The following is a 16,320-nucleotide window of genomic DNA, read 5'->3' as shown; positions in this document are numbered from 1 at the left end:
CCATTAATGTTACTCTCCAATAGCTTCTCAAAAAGGAGACTGTAACTCCCACCAAATAAAGGCAGAGGGCTTTGTACCCTTCACATGCCCAGCACATAGTTGGTAGATGGTAGATATGGATGAGCGAACAGGCCAAAATATATGTAGCCTATGTTAAATTAAAGTCATGTATTTCCTATTTGCAAGGCAGGAATAGAGACGCAGACATAGAGAACGGACGTGTGGACACAGGGGAGGGGGAGGGGGGATGAATTGGGAGATTAGGATTGACATGTATACACTACCATGTGTAAAATAGATAGCTAGTGGGAACCTGCTGTATAGCACAGGGAGCTCAGCTAGGTGCTCTGTGGTGACCTAAAGGGGTGGGATGGAGGTCCAAGAGGGAGGGGATGTATGTAACATATAGCTGATTCACTTGGTTGTACAACAGAAACTAACACAACATTGTAAAGCAACTATACTCCAATAAAAAAATAATAATAAAAGAAGAGCCTTATTAGAAAAAAATAAACTGGAAATTATTAATTGTGATATAAGAGATCTGTATCAATTTCAGAAATAGTCTATCAGGGGAAAAAAAAAAAGTCTGAGTAAAACAGATTTCAGGAAAAAGAGGCTTAGAAATACCAAGATGGTGAGGTACACATCTGTATGAAAAGGTTTACCTGCAGCTTACCTTCATAGCTAACTGAGAAATAAAGGAAAATTAAGTTATTGGGGTTTTGTTTTTTAATTCAGGAAAGAAACTTATCATTTAGGATATCATATTTAAATCTTTTGATAAAAGATTCTCTATTCATGCCAACAATTTTCACCCAACACTACCTGATTACGTCTTTGAGTTTAGTGCAAAATCGGGAGCAAAGTAACAATATCATAAGGAACACGACTCTGGCCACACTTTTTTCCAAGGCAGAGGGAAAAAACCTCAGAGCATCATTGGTCTCATGAGCAATACAGGCAAAGTTTCACATAAACAGCTAATTCATTGGAAGCACAGCCAAAAGGAAATTAACATTTTCCTGAGATTCTCATGAAGGCTCACTAATACCGGTTAACAGGCCTGCCTTCCTGCCTATTTTAGTAGCAGCAAGAAACACGAAATTTTGATTAAGAAGCTTGCTTTCTGCAGCTACCCAATTTTAGTAGGTAAGAATTGATATTCAATTAACCTCAAAGTCTGGGCTGTACAGAAACAGAGAACTACATTTGTATGCTACGAATTGAGACTATGGAAGAGAAAGACTAGGTAAAGGAGTTCTTTAGGAGCAATGAAGGTCACCATAATGATCCAATATAGGGAAGTGGTAACAGCCATTGCCTGTATTGGAGTATAGCTGTAAAAGAACTCTCACATATAGTTATTCCCTTCCCATGTGAGCATGAATGGGGAATTAAGCCAACAGATAATTCAGTTAATCTCTTTGACACTGGTTCCTTGTGACTGGAAGCTTTGGTATTCCTAATCCTGTGTCAAGATCAGCTTGAGGAGAGTGAAGGACCTGAGAGTTAATGGCCAAAATAGCGGCTCTAAATGGCTAAAACTGACAGAAAGGCAGGGTGATACTGAATGATGAGATGCCTGTGACATGCCTCTGGAGAAGCTCATTCAGAAATATATATCATTTCAGTGATAAACTAAAAATTATTAACTGTTTCTGAAACAAACAAGTGTACTAGCCTAATTTTTTTCCGTATGTGAAGACTCAAAATCACAGTTAATTATGTGGCGCTAAAAGTGGCACAAAATTTAGTGGCACTAAAAGTGGCTGTCTTACCAATGTGAAAAATCTTGAATTTCTGTTAGTGAACCATGTGTAGAATGACGGAACATCTTTTATTTAATTCTTCTTTGAATATAATTCGATGCATTATTACCTCAATAAGCACTCATTATCTTCATCTGTAAAATAATTTCACTTTAGACAATAATTTTTTATATAATGTGTACAACTTTCATGTTATTTCTTAAGAAGCAATTAGTTCAGTGTTGCAGAACAATAGTAATGGATCTCTCCCTCTTCTCTCTCCCTTTTCAACTAATCTGGGGCAAAGGATTAAAAAAGAATACAACATTTCATTTTTAATGCTATCATCATTCTCAATATGACCTAACCAGTAAAAACTGCAAAATCAGCAGTAGATCCAAACCTAGGGATTGTCTTTAAAAAGAGAGAGACGAGAAACACACATGAGCTGCATCCAAGAAGCTGTCATTAGGCTTAGGGATGAAGTTCGCTTTTGGCTACTGCTAAGCTCAGCAATTGCTACTTCTCCACTTCTGACTGGGTATCTACTTTTAAAAGAAGAGATTTAGAGAATATTTGAAAAGGAATCTTCACTGTGAAAAGCTTGGTCATAAACTTCAATTGAAAAAACCATTTTATTAGGTGTCTACAATGTGTAAGGCAGGGAGCTCATGAGAATGATTAAGTAGTTTTCTCCACTGTGAAGGTCCTAGACACTCAATAAATATGAATAAATGGCTTTATTTGACAGGTAAAAGTTGGTCGGAATTCTTTTTTACTGTTTTATGTGGTTTCAATTTCTAGCCCCACGTAGCTCTTACAGAAGATTGAAAAATTTCCAAAGTATGGATGAACTGAGCTTACGAGACCTAAATTATTCATAAAATATGACTGAATGGTTCACATCTTAGAGATGTATTAGCACCTTCAGGTCACAGGGTTACCATTCAGTTTGCTAGATAACAAGTAAAGACTAAGTTATTGACTAGGTAAGTTAGAGCAGGGTGACAATGAGGCCAGAATGTCAAAAGGTAACTCTCTGAAGACCCTAAACCCCATACTCTTGCCAAAAAGGAATGTAACTTGCATATTCAATTCTGAGAGATGAGGAGAAGAAGGAAGAGGCTACTCTGTGTCAATCCCTGTTCTAAGTCACTTACCTTAATCCTTCCAAGAGCTCCATGAGGTAGAAACTTCTGATGTCTCATTTTTACAGTTGAGACAACAGACTCAGGTTAAATAACTTGCCTGGGCATATAAGTGGTAGAGTCAGAATTCAAACTCAGGCAGTCTGGATTTAAATCCTGTTCCAGCCTTTTTAAATGGATTGCTTTGCATTCCATTAAACAGAGACATTTTGATGTGTCTTTACCTGCTTTTACCTATAAACTGAGAAAAACGGACTTGGCTAGATTTTTTTTTTTTTTTAATAGCAGTGCCAACCCTGAACTTGTGGGTACTGGCACATTCAGGTAGCAGTTCTATCCCTATAAGAGCAACACAAACATCCTGTCTATATGTCTCTTTAGAGAATGTCAAGCAAATAGTTTCCTCCCCAGATTCCAGGTCAAAACGGAGTTTGCTTCATGTTTTACACCAAAGACAGGACCTGTGCCAAGTTTAAATTAAGAACAAAAGTCAAAGTAATGGTGCATCAGTTGTGGGTTTGGCAATAGCAAGAAAGATAGCCTCAAAGAAAACTCATACCTTTTATGGAAACCAAATATTGACCACAATTGGCACATAGAAAACTGCACAGACAAACAAAACTGCTGGATAAACAAATCAAAATTACATAGGAAGCTGACACCCATTCTTTACAGTGGAAAACCAAAGATAAAAATGAGTCACAAATTTTATATTCTTGGAAAGGATAAATGTTCACCCATCTAGTAATATTTTTTAAAAATTTCCCTGAAGATGTCTAATATTCCCAATATTTTCTTTAATAACAAACTAAGAATACCTACAATGTGTTAATGTCACAGGACAATTGACTATAAACTCGGTTGTGAAAGAAAAAAACAAAACAAAACCTTGACTTGAACAATGTGTCATTTAATAATACAAAATGTATTCTCAGATTCCTATAACATTTCTAGATTATAAAAACAGTATGTGTATACTTGTGTGTGTCTGGATATTGGACTTGAGGGAGAAAAAAGCATTCTTTCAACAATAGCTTTATCCAAGACTGGTATTTTTGAAGTAGAGAGGCTTATAAGGGTGGCAACACATCAGTCATCCTTTTTTGTCTCTTTTGTTACCCAGTGTCGTTATATTTCCTTTGCCCTGACCCACACCAAATTAGACTTTCATACACATAACAGATTCTGAAGAAATAAGAGGATCAATTTGTTCAAACTAAGATCTACTACATCTTCGTGAAACATTAAAGAACAGAACCCATCTCCCTGAAAATAAACAAGAAGGAGAAAAAGAAAATTCTTACAATTTGCCATGAGACTGTAGGAATCACTAAGAATTATAAAGGCAGTCAGGTAGCCGAAGGCACCTTCATTTTCAATTCTAAGTGAACTACAGTGTAAAAAACTATAATCCTGTTATATATAGTTCATGAAAACCTTCAAAAGGGATGGACCATCATTTCTTGTGAGTTCGGCGTTCTGCCTTTTTTGTTGTACTTCATTGCGTTGCTTGATTTGGGAAAAAAATCCACGTGAAGCTATTTCTGACTTTCCCTTTTTAACGCTAACAGTATATGCCTTGTGATATGCTCCTTTATCACTTGACACTGTATCACAATTAAGTCCAATTCAGGCTTTAAATGGAGAGCCGAGGTCCAAACAACATGCTTTAAAATAGGCCCAGAAGCTAATCAAGAGTGAGACCCTCCAGTCACAGTCTATCTCAGTTCTTACCCAGGATTGTCTCTCTTTTTGCTTTCTCAAATCTTAGATTTATATTCAATAATCACGGCATTATTTATTATGGCATCAATAATGCCATAATCATGGCATCTTCGACTTTTAGAAGGAAAATAGAAGTTACTCCTTTTAGTCTCTATCGAACCAAAGATTCCTCTTTATTATATCTCTCTGGCAGTGGCTGCCCATGCCTTTCCAGGAGAATCAAGTCTGCTTCTTGAAGCTTTTACTTGAAAGAAAATAATTCCAGCATCTGTTCCATCGGCAATTTGAATATCTGAAGAAAACTGGTCAGCCTCCAGCCTCGTTTGGACCCACTCTGACATATTAAGCACTCTTCTTAAATCATAGCTCACAGACAGCAGCACAACCCTCTGGATGCGGCCTGCACATCACAGTGTGCAAAGTGTCTAGGAATTTTTTTTAATCTGTTTTTTTTTTTTTTTTTTTTTTTTTGCGGTACATGGGCCTCTCACTGTTGTGCTGTGGCCTCTCCCGTTGCGGAGCACAGGCTCCGGACGCGCAGGCTCAGCGGCCATGGCTCACGGGCCCAGCCGCTCCGCGGCCATGTGGGATCTTCCCGGATCGGGGCACGAACCCGTGTCCCCTGCATCGGCAGGCGGACTCTCAACCACTGCGCCACCAGGAAAGCCCTCTGTTTATTTTTTTGAAGTATAATTCATTTACAATGTTGTGTTAGTTTTTGGTGTAGAGCAAAGTGATTCAGTTATACTATAGGTAGGTAGGTAGATAAATAGATTAATAGATAGGAAGATAGATATAGATATATATTCTTTTTCATATTCTCTTCCATTATGGTTTATTACAGGACATTGAATATAGTTTCCTGTGCTATACAGTAGGTCCTTATTGTTTATCTACTTTATATATAGTAGTGATATCTGTTAATCACAAACTCCTAATTTATCCCTCCCTCACCCCCTTTTCTTTTTGGTAATCATAAGTCTGTCTTCTGTGTCTGTGAGTCTGTTTGTTTTGTAAACAAGTTCATTTGTGTCGTATTTTAGATTCCACATATTAGTGATATCATACAATATTTGTCTCTTTCTGACTTATTTCACTCAGTGTGATAATCTCTAGGTCCATCTACATTGCTGCAGATGGGTAGTTCATTCTTTTTAATGGAATTAGTTCTTTTTTTAGTAGTATCCCATTGTACATGTATACCACACCTTCTTTATCCATTCATCTGTCAATGGATACTTAGGTTGCTTCCACGTCTTGGCTATTGTAAATAGCGCTGCTATGAACATTGGGGTGCATGTGTCTTTTTGAATTAGAGTTTTCTCCAGATATATGTCCAGGAGTGGGATTGCTAGATCATATGGCAAGTCTATTTTTAGTTTTTTGAGGAACCTCCATACTGTTTCTCATAGCGGCTGCACCAAAATATATCCCCACCAACAGTGTAGGAGGGTTCCTTTTTCTCCACACCCTCTCCAGAATTTATTATTTGTAGACATTTTAACGATAGCCATTCTGACTGGTGTGAGGTAAAAATATGGAACACTACACGAATGTGCATGTCATCCTTGCTCAGGGCCATGCCAATCTTCTCTGTATCATTCCAATTTTTAGTTTACGTGCTGCAGAAGCGAGCACTGTCTAGGACTTCTCTTGATCTTTACTATGCTTCTATCATGCCTAAGGTTTTTATTTTTTAGCAGCTGCTTCATACTACTGGCTCATATTAATCTTATAGTCATATAAAAATACCCAGATTCACTTTTTTAAAAAGCATCATTTGCTATCAAGCTGTGCTTCCACTACCTTAAAACTGTCCAAACTGGTTTTTACAATAAATATTTACATTCAAATTTAATCCCATAATTTGATGCAATCCATCAGTTGAAGCTATTAACCTTGTACACTGATGTTCTCATCCATCATATTAATGCTCCCTCCCATATTGCTATCATCTGCAAAAGTTAATTACATACCTTTTATGACTTCATCTAAGTTTTAATATTTAAAAATGTTTTAAAATGTTAAACCCAGTCTCAGGTTTTACTGAATCCTTCGTGGTCAGATCCTCAAATATCCCTCAACGTAACAGAATCGTTAGAAACAAAAAGTCCCGCCTTTTCCGTTTACAATTATATTTCCTTCTCTGTTCATCTGATGCCCATCAGTACAGTCTGGTTAGAATCACTCTCTTTAGAACTGTAGTTCATACCAAGTTTTCCTTCATCGTGCCTGTCATCATTAAAGAAGAACATCTCTTTTCAATAGCCCTGGGTAAGATTAGGGTGGGAGAATATTTCCCACTTCACTTTATGTCATTGAAAGTTTATTGTCAACACTGTGGGATGGCTTAACATCACATGTATCTTAACTTAAAAGGCCAAGTTGAATCTTACCCACCATCTTGAAATCGTGATATACAAAAATTTTTGCTCAACTAGAACAACAGAAATCTTGAATTTGACAATGAGCAAAGTAAAACACAAACTGACTGCAGTAACCAAATTGCTCGGGCAGATTTACAAAGACACCACCATGCCACTGAACAACTGATGATGTAATTTTCCATCTAGAATCCCAGATTGTATTTTACTGTAAAATTACCAGTAGGAAGCGATAGCACTAGGCCCTTCCAACATACTGTTCTATGATATCAAAGTGAAACAAATTTATAATCCTGGTTTTTTTTACATGCTGCTTTCTAATTACTTTCCAAATATGGTTTAACAATTTTAAATGACCACTTTAATGTGTCAAACACTAAATAGGATTTATCCACTGGTCTTTATTTTTCTTAGGTATAACTGCCCAAAATAGAATTAACAGACTTAATCTATTGCCACATAAATTTATTTTATAATTCAAGAAAATATTTAAAAAGAAGAAAAAGGAGTCTATATCAAATACAGCAGGACACTACTTTCAAGGCATCAAATATTTTGGGAGACCATTATCATACCAGTCACAATGTGATTGAGTCTGAAAAGTGTCCATTTAATTATTTTTCCAACTTTTAATAACTATTCAGACTATGACATTTAGCAGAACTAAGCAATAGAAATAATCATCTTGGAAAAATGAGTCATTTCATCTTTCCAAAGCACGAGAGTAGCTGAAATGCTATATGTGAGAAAAGAGTTCCCAGTTGGCTACTGTCTCAAACCTCAAGTCCAAAGGCAGAGAAATCTTCCTGCTTGGTATACAAGCAATTCTGTACTCAAAGTCATTAAGTCACCTTTGTAGCAGTAACTCACTGTCCAACTATATGATATTTTATAAGTATTTTCATTCCTCCAGTCTTCCTTTTCCCATTTCCTTCTCCAAATAGATTGGCATTTCTTGGAAGACAGATTATTTCTGTAATTTCTATATGTTTCTCATAGGGACTAAAACAGTATTAGGTATATAGTATCATATACCTATATACACACACACATACATATATACAGACATAGATACCTGTAGGTAGATTGAAAACAAGCTCTTCAACATCCAGGAGGCTAGGAAGTTCATTTTTACAAGGACTGCAACACTGTTCATACTGATACTTTTTTTACCTTGACTTCTAATGGGGATTTCACACAAGTGTCCCTGGGCAACCACCTGTGGTTTTCAGGTAAATGCATTTTCATATTGTCTAAGGCATATATACTATCTAGCCCTGTAAGAAAATGTTTGCCAACCTGGATTTAAGCAAAACACACAACACAGAGTAGCCCTCAACTAACAGGAGTAATGGGACAGGCTAGCCTGATAGATTTTTCTCTTGACTGCTCTTCTACTGCTGTCATTATCAGCTTGCCAACTGGGCAACAGGTTACCACTCTTTACTAATACCTCCTAGATTATGTTCTTATATTTTGACCTTAAGTATTTAGCTAATCTTGTGGAGCTACACGGATTTCTAGTCTGTTTTCAGTATCAGGCCTTCCTGACCCCTGTTCCATTTTCCCATATAATTCCTTGGTCTCCTATCCACTTGAGAGTTCACTGTTGTCCCAGTTATTTTATTTTCCTTTGTCCCCCTCTGTCAAGGACTACCAGAAAGGTTGCAAAGCCATTGTAATTGACTCAGAATACACAGGTAACCACACCAAGACCTCTCTATTGCTCAGCAAGCCTTTAATTCTCTCCCAAATGACTCCTTATTGCATTCTCCTCCATAGTTGACCCCAAACGTTACCATCAAAACTTCTCAGTCTTTCTTCCTTCTCTCAGTACCCTCAAGTCATTCCAGGAATATTTACTGAGAAGATGGCCTTGCTTCTAAATTTACAGAGAAGATGATAGCCCCTAGAAACAACACCTTGCAGTCTCCTTCCTCTCCACCTGAAGATGTGGCTGGCTTCTTCTGCATGTATCCTTTCACTGAGCTCTACCTTCCAAGGCTCCTGAGCTTATCCCCATTCTTTTCATAGGCAATTTGTTGCATCAAAGGCTTTTTGCTCCTTTATCACTGTTTTTGTTTCTCGCAATCATCCAACTGACTCAAACATTCCCAGCTTTCACAAGAGCCAATGATTAATACCTGGTTAAGTGGTGTAAATTCTTACTGGGATAATAAGAGGACAAGAGACAGCCTCAGTTTCATGCAGAATGAATGATGTAATATCACGAACAATGTGTTGGTTTTAGTTACTAACTCATTTGACAAAGTCTAATGATTAATATTAAAATCAGCAAAAATTACTGTAACACTAGCTTTTAACCAAAAGCAACACCTTAGTCCCAGATTATAAATTTTTTAAAATAAAATAGGGAGTTCCTCATCCCACTTATTTAACACCTCACTGTACAGAAATACAGTTATTGTTCACCCCTTGAAATGCAACTCTTACACAGAAAGATGGAGCTACTTAGTATCCAAGGATATTCTCATGACCTATTTTAGAACCACTACATTCTTAAGTTCATATCTTCCAAAAAAGCCCATTATGATTTTTTAATTTTACATAAAATAAATATTATTAGTTTCCTGACACACCTTCCCCTGACTTCTTTCTTTTTTAATTAATATACTATGAAAAACACTGAAAAAAAACCCCCACCAGAATCAAAAACTAAGTATGGCAAAGAGCCTATATAAAATTTTAAGAAGTGCTATATTCTACAAGCTCCCTGAAATTAGGCTGAGGAAAAATAATGTGTCTTATATATGCTTCCACTTGTTAAACAGAGAAGTCCTTTCACAATACACGAGGCTTCTCACTTACTCCTATAGCTTTCTGTCTCAACTCAAAACTCAAAGTCTTGTGTTTCTGATTCCTAGGATAAATACCTAGGAGTGAAGTGCTGTGTCATTTGAGAGGTATACGCTTAATTTTATAATGATGGTGTATCATTTACACTGCCACCAGCAAAAGCAATATGCTGAGACAAATTAGTTCAATCAGGGCAGGCTACATATATATTAACATTGTACCAGCGGGATTAAGGACACAACTGATATGATGGTTAAAACTGTAACATAGAGGTCAAACTTGAAAAACTCATAAGCAGAGTGAAAAAGAACAAAGAGCTAAACTTACCTCAGAAGAAAATTTTTATAGAGGGAGCAGAACAGATCATTAATAAAAGATTTTAGGTATACTGAATGTGGAAACCAGAAAAATAAGCAATAAAAGTCTCAATATTTACTGAAGAACGAGTGGTAATTATGAAAGAAAACTTGGTGAAACTATATGAAGATCAAAATAAGTTCACTGTGTTCTTAAATTCAAATTAACTAAATAAGAGGCTTTTTAACCCTTCTGCCTAAGAAGAGCCATACACTTGTTAATTTTTTCTTTTTTGGTACAATGATAAACTAATGTCAAAAAATCATGAAGTCAGGAAAATAATGTTATTAATGAAAAAAGAAAGACATCAATTTGTTATCATACCCATCTGCAAAACTGAATTCCTAAAAAAATACTGAGCACTGCCTACAGTTTTAATGACCAACCAATAATTTTATATTTAGCCACATTTTTAGTCATATATAAAGGCAAGAGAAAGACTTCTTCAGTAATTCAAACTTCCTATTTATTACACAAGCTATTTGAATACATACTCTAGGTGACTGAGTAGTAAGTCAAATTTAAGAGATCTTAAATAAGGAAGTGATGGCATGTAATACTGGCAGGGAGAATAAAAACCAGTTAAATAAAAGTTGCTTAATTGTAGTAAATATAGTAAAAAAAAAAAACAAAAACTGACAACACAAAAATTTTAAATATGTGTTTATAGAATACAAATATATAATGTAAAAATTAATAGCTTGTAACAACAACATAATTCCTAAACCTCAGATTATTGTATGTATATGTAAAACAATGGAAAATAATGACTAAATTGATGGGGGCAGGTAAAGAAAAAGTGCTAAATGTATCACACTTTATAAGGATTTTGTTTTTCTCTGTCTCTCCTTTTTATTCTCATTTTTTTCTTTCTCTTACTATCTTTGCCAATTAAATTTTGTTGCTGGTATTTCTAAAATCAAGAAATATTAGTTCCAATTCTTTATACCCAGGGAAAAAATAACATTTCAAAAACTACTTTCCCCATAAATGATTTTTTTTTTTTTTTTAATATCGGATTCTCCTAAACTGATAACATACAATCTACCTGGCAAACTTCTGTGCACTTCTGTTGGTCTGAAAGGCTAAGGGTCAGAAAGTTGCTTAGGAGTCCTCCACTCCCTTTCTCCCAAGGAGGAATCCTCGGTCATCACATTCCCTGAAACGGGGTCACCTGGCTTCTGCTGAAGTAGTCACAGTATTTGCAAGTTAACTTCCTTGCAAACCACCTTACACCATGGTTGCATAGCGCTAACAGAAAATGATGCTTCTCTTCCACCTCGCAGTATTATTCACCCATTTGTTCCTCTTCTGCCGTCATGTAGTCTACTGGCAAGCTTCTCCTTTCCAGGGTAATCAGAGCAGCTTATCCTCACTGGAAACCATGAAAAACCTCTTACCCTTCCAGTTATCCTCTTAGAAAATGACCCCAAGAAATGGATTCGGTACTTCAGATGTGGTCTTGACCACAGAATGGGATTCATCAGCACAGTACCATGGGTAAAACACTCCCTTTAACTGGAAATATACCTTTATTAATGTATGATGAGTCCTAATTTCATTGTTATTTTTTCAAACTGAACTATTTAACATACTATTTCAAAATTAATTTGTAAAAGAATAACTCTCCCCTTCACCCCATATATGTCATAAACATTCCCCCCCCCTTTTTTTTTTTGCTATACGCGGGCCTCTCACCCTTGTGGCCTCTCCCATTGAGGAGCACAGGCTCCGGACGCGCAGGCTCAGTGGCCATGGCTCACGGGCCCAGCCGCTCCGCGGCACGTGGGATCCTCCCGGACCGGGACACGAACCCGCGTCCTCTGCATCGGCAGGCGGACTCTCAACCACTGCACCACCAGGGAAGCCCCCCCCCCTTTTTTATTTTTGCAAAATCAGATTTCATCCAACCAATAATATATGTTTTTGACTTCTGTAATGGCCCATTTTTTGATTACATATCACCTTATCATTTTCTAGACGGTTATTTTCACATTTTTTAAAGCATTCCGGTTCTACGTACCAGTTTTCCACATATTAGAAACTTCACATTAAAGAGAAAAATATCCACACATTCAGTGAAGCATGTTTAAGCTTTAAATTGAGTGCTATATTGTTAGTTTTCTCATGTCTACAGGGGGATAATAATTACATTGCAACAGTTTTTTTTTTAATTTTTTATTTATTTATTTATGGCTGTGTTGGGTCTTCGTTTTTGTGCGAGGGCTTTCTCTAGTTGCGGCAAGCGGGGGCCACTCTTCATCGCGGCGCGTGGGCCTCTCACTATCGCGGCCTCTCCCGTTGCGGAGCACAGGCTCCAGACGCGCAGGCTCAGTAGTTGTGGCTCACGGGCCCAGCCACTCCGCGGCATGTGGGATCCTCCCAGACCAGGGCTCGAACCCGTGTCCCCTGCATTGGCAGGCAGACCCTCAACCACTGCACCACCAGGGAAGCCCAACAGTTTTAATAAAACCTGTAAAATCCACCAAGTATAGGAATTGAAAACTAATTGGTATGCAATAAATAGTAATTATCAGTTCTAATCCAAGAACTGGGAATCAAGTGGGATCTTTTTTTCTCTTTACTGTATAACTGAACAAATAGAAAATGTTGTTAGTTAATAATACGGTTACCGTCAATTTAATTAAAAAAATAAACTTTGTAATTTTCTTTTAAGGCACTGATGACATTCTTTTAATTCATACAAATGACTGTTAAATCAAACAGATTTTGTACTTCATATTAAAATTTGATTTAAACAATTCAAATGCATAATGAAAAAGGTCACTGTGTGAATCATTTTAAAACACTAGGACATTTGTCTTTTAGATTTAAATGTTTAAAGCTCCAGAACCATAGCCACTCTCTACTTAGAAGAGACAATTATCCATGTGGATTTGAATTTTCCATCATCTGACATTATTCCAATTTATTATTACTGTAATTTTCTGGGATCTGAAAGGTTGAGTAGAATAGTTGAGGTTAAAAGAAAATCCGTTTACTTCTCACAAACTTATTTTCGTACCATTTTAAAATTTGCTGCTAAAGGAATAATTATTCTTTGGGTAGATTTGGTTTAAATCAGTCAGACACAATTTTCACTACTAGTTAGGAATACCCAATTTAATCAGTTTTTACAATAAAAACTGTCTTTTGATCTGGTATGACCTTCTTGGTGAATGTTCAATGAATGTTGATTTTGCTCCTATTAAATGTAGCATCAGGCTAAATGCTGGACATACACAGAGGTAATAAAAAAGTATAAAACCTTTTCTCTGCATGAAAAAGACACTACCTAAGTAAAGATATGGGATATACAAAGAAGACACATACCCTAGAAATATGTAATGCCATTATTCTAAGAAAACATATGAGAAACCAGTAGCTAACATTTATATGCTATTTAAGATGTGCCAAGTACTATTTTAGATTACTTCCTTTAGTCCTCATAACAACTCTATGAGATAGGTCCTTTTATCCAGATCTAACTAATGAGGAAACTGAAATAGAGGCCAATCTCTTGCCTCAGATCACACCAACAGTTAGTACTGGAGCCAGGGTTTAAACCAAAATCCAGTTCCAGAACCCACAATCTTAACTGCTCTACTGCTCTGCTTCTCATTACACCTTTTCCGCCCAGTAATTTTATTGAGGTATGATTTACATCTAGAAAATGTATACATCTTAAGTATACAGCTTGAAAAACTTTGGCAAATGTATATGCCTGTGTAACCACCATCCAAATCAAGATATATGTACATGTGCCTGTGTGCTTCTGTGGATGTGTGTGCACTTGTGCACTTTTGGGTCTGGCTTCCATTAATTATATCTTGGTAAACTCATTTATAAACTTTGGGGAGAAAAGGAGGTGTCATTAGGAAGTAATGATAACAACTAAAGCCTTCTATATGCCTCGTAATTGCCCCATGAGGAAGCTACTGCAATTGTCTCCATTTTACAGAATAGGAACTGAAGTGCAGAAAAATTATGGAGGAAGCAGTAAGACTTGGCATTTTCACTCTAACTACTGATCAATTAAAAAGATAAAGAGGTAAAAAGAGATGACAAGATGGACATTAGGAGAGATTTTAAAATACCAAGAAAAAATTCCATAATTCACATTTATATTTGATTTGCCATCAGAATCCAACTGGATATGGACTAGACTGTATATCTTGAGAGATTCATTATGGAACAAACAGAAAGAAGCTAAAGTTAAACATCCAGGAACCCAATGAGGAAGAATAAGTTGGAGACAGGACGTATATTCTTAAAGGATGCCAAAATTAAGATGGATGGGGTGGGACATCAAGGGGAGTAAAGAGAGAAGAGGGAGCAAGGGAAAAGCTAGTGAAATTCACTGTCACTCAAAAGGTAACTAGAAAAACACAGGAAAGCATGTTTGAAAGTTTCTAGAATGTGGTCAGATTCAGTCACCAAATGAATGCGAAACACTTGGAAATACTGGTTATCTCTAGAAAAGCAGTGGCTGTTGAATTCTTACAAGGCAGACGGCATACTAGTAGTTGAAGAGCCCGATAAATGGCTATGAGTCCTTCACAGAAATTACATATATAAAGTTATCCTTTAATTTGTGACAGCTGCTAATATTCTGTAGTTGTTCTTGTCACCTTTAGAGAACATTATCAGGTCTGGCCTTGTTCATTTGAGTTCTGTTTCTCCTAGATGGAATGCTCACCCTTCTTCCCCTTTCACTTGCCTTTAGTGGTTCTTAGTCCTGGGTGTACATCAGAATCTCCTGGAGAACTTTTAAAACAGTATCAGTGTCCACATCCCCTGAGAGAGGACGGCATATCAAAGAAGTACCTGGGAGTTTTTTCAAAGTATACATGCTTCCTTCTCCACCCCTGTGATGTTGGGAAGCAGAACGTAGAGTTTGCAAACGACCCTTAGTGGATTCTGCTATTCTTCCCTCCTCTTTAAGAAACACTGTTCTGCGCATTCCTTGGATGAGCTCAATCTCTCCTAAGGCTTCAAAAACCAGGTGCACCCTAATGACTCCTAAATCTTCATCTCCATTCCGGATACCACGTGACCAGTACATATTTCTCCCTGTACCTCCAAAGAAACATCAACCTCAACACATCTTTTTTCCTCTGCCTTCCTCATCTGAATGAATGGTGTAACCATGCACAGAATCATACTGAATTTCTCTTTTTCCCCATATCTTTATTTCTTCACCCACTCCCAGAGTTCAATGGAGGCCAAACGAAATTTTAGGGAAAAAAATAAAAGTAGCATAATTTTAGGCTCAAATCGCTTCTTACCTCAATATTACTGCACTACTTTTGAACTGGCCTCATTAACACTAATCTTGTTCTTCCGAAATCCCTCCTCCACAGTGCTGCCCAAGAGACCCGCCTGACAATTTCACTCATTTACCTAAATCCATGCAATGGGTTCACCCATCGTGGGCAAACATCAAAATTCTTATGGTGACCGACAATGTCTCTGAGAGCCATGAGAATACACAGTACATCTTGAATTTAATTTCTTTAGAACAGTAATGACATTGGTGGCCCCCCAGGACCCAAAGGTTCCAGTATTCATGCCTTGTTGTAGTCCTCTCCCCGTGAATCTGTCCTTGAGTAGCAGATGGGAAGTGTAGACGTCGGAAGGATACAGGCATACCAATTAAACGTACGAATGAGGGTGTTAAAAAATGTTGTTGTGACTTTGGTAACTCTTTTTAAAGATTTTGTTTTATTTTTAAGCTTATGTAGTGGTATATGCGCTCATTTATTGCACATGGCGCTTCATTTTATGAAAGGCTGTGTCTGGAGTTATAACAGCAGATTCAAATGACAGGTATTTCATGCACCATTACTTTAAAGTAAAACTGCATATAAGGAAGTAATTTGTCTTTCCAAGATTAAAATATATATATATTTCTGATGATAATAATAAAATATCTAACAGGGCAGAAAATTTAAAGGAATATTGGAAAATTTAAAGAAGAAAAATAATCACCCTAAATAGTAAGAATGTCTTCAATCAAGCTAAGAAAAAGAAGGGACTCCTGCCAGGGGTCATCTGCTGTTTACAGGAGGGTTTAACATGTTTTCCCTCTTATCTTTATATCATTCAAATTCAGCTAACCATTGTTGAGCTCCTACT

The 16,320-nt window shown here is 36.9% G+C and overlaps 1 protein-coding gene and 1 non-coding gene across 5 annotated transcripts in view; both read right to left on the bottom strand.

Moving 5' to 3' along the window:
• NAV3 (neuron navigator 3) overlaps positions 1-16,320 on the bottom strand; it is a 944,477-nt gene that overhangs the window by 432,310 nt on the left and 495,847 nt on the right. The gene's annotated exons all lie outside the window — the stretch shown is intronic.
• Positions 6,156-6,262, bottom strand: LOC137203026 (U6 spliceosomal RNA). Its single transcript, XR_010932861.1, has one exon. It is a non-coding gene; the product is annotated as a U6 spliceosomal RNA (small nuclear RNA).

This window comes from Pseudorca crassidens, chromosome 11 (assembly GCF_039906515.1).
Source record: "Pseudorca crassidens isolate mPseCra1 chromosome 11, mPseCra1.hap1, whole genome shotgun sequence".
NCBI lineage: Eukaryota > Metazoa > Chordata > Mammalia > Artiodactyla > Delphinidae > Pseudorca > Pseudorca crassidens.
The sequence above is the reverse complement of the archived record's forward strand: the minus strand, read 5'-3'. Positions and strand labels throughout refer to the sequence as shown.